We start from the raw sequence: 1,683 nt of genomic DNA on the forward strand, positions 1-1,683 counted from the left end.
GGGACTTTGTAGAAAACGAAGCGTTTGAGAGAGGCGGGGCATAGAGGACCTACAATAATGTACAGTATTTGAAAAAGAATGTGTTTTCTGTTACACCAAATACACAAAATAATGATCTTTAAAAAAGCATCATATGACCCCTTTAACTTTTTAGCGAATCGGGGAATCTTCCCATCACTAATATCCATACACATTAACCAAGATGAAAAAGATTTCATCTAATTGTAAAACTACTGCGAGCCAATGACCATCTACATCAGCCTTGAGAGTAATAATTTTACCAGGGCATTTATTCATACAAAATAGCGACACCTGCAGACCGACTTGACCCATGACTGAATAACATATCCCCCCACTGGTTTTTTTCCCAAAAGGCAGCATCTGCCGACTCTGAATGAGTTTCTAATAAAAACAAAATAAAAAAATTGACTTTTGCAAAATAAAAAAATTGCCTTTCTTTTAACAGAATCCTTTAAACCCCTACAATTCAAGGATGAAAACGAGATGTTAGATTTTAACGTGAACATGAACAATTGAAAAACAAATGGATCTATAAATTGAAATTAACAGAAATAAGAGTGTGGGATAGAAAACAAAGTCCCGTTTCCTTATCAGTCCATCTCACCTCATATCAACGAGAAACAGTCAATACCCTCTCAAGAAATATGTTTACCCTCGATGTACCCAAATGAGCCTCTAAAGCCAGCTGCTTTGCCTTCCTTTCTGGCTTGTTCAATTCTTGGCCATAACTCACGTCTTAAAAGTCTATCTTCCATCTTCAAATCCTCCGCAAAATAGATGCCAGCTTCCTTGCATACCGAAGACGTCTTGGTTCTTTTCCATATTTCTTCACGGACCATCCTGTGGGCGAAGAGAATGATCACCTCTCTGGGACAACTGGCCTCCTTCCTTCCCACCCGATGCACGACATCCACAGCCTCCGACATGGTAGCAGCAAACTCAGGCTTTATCTTGCCAAGTAGTTGAATCACATCCTCTCTTATACGTTCACTGGAGTTCTCCTTGAGACCTTTTATGCGAAGACACCACCTTCTTTTGTAACGTTCCTCTTCCAACACACACACTTTCAGATCATTATTGACTTCAGTGAGTGTTTCAATTTGCTTCTCCATCATTTTGATTTTGTCTTTGCATTCTTTTGACTCCTGTGCATTTATTTGGACGAATTTGGCGACGCTAGCAATCATCGCACTGTTGCTTCATTTGCATGCTTATTTCCTCATGCTGAACATCTACCTTGTTTCCAAGTGCTTTGATTGCATCCAGTATAGCCGAATTGGAAACTTAATTTTCTTCACTCTCTGTCTGCTTTTTTTTTTTTTTCTTCTTCCTTTCTGGGGTTTACATGGTGTGGGTAGGTCAGAGTCAGTACCTCGTTCCCTTTTGCTTGAACCTACGGTTATGTCTATAACGTAACAATGTTCCTCCACATCAATCATGATTTCAACAGCTTGGGTGGGGTATGTTTAACTTACAAAATTAGCAGGTGAGGATGGAATATAACTTGTCAAACTGAACAAACTCGGGATTGAATGTGAGAGCACGTAATAAATGTGACTTCTCAGTGCGCCATCTTGCCGGAAGTTCCTTTCAGATTTTGCTCATCTCAAACAAGCCTAATGTTTTAGTGAAATGACGTCACTAGTGACGTTCAAAGCCACG

Source organism: Sinocyclocheilus rhinocerous, unplaced genomic scaffold (genome assembly GCF_001515625.1).
Source record: "Sinocyclocheilus rhinocerous isolate Xijiao unplaced genomic scaffold, SAMN03320098_v1.1 scaffold577, whole genome shotgun sequence".
In the NCBI taxonomy this organism is placed as follows: Eukaryota; Metazoa; Chordata; class Actinopteri; order Cypriniformes; family Cyprinidae; genus Sinocyclocheilus; species Sinocyclocheilus rhinocerous.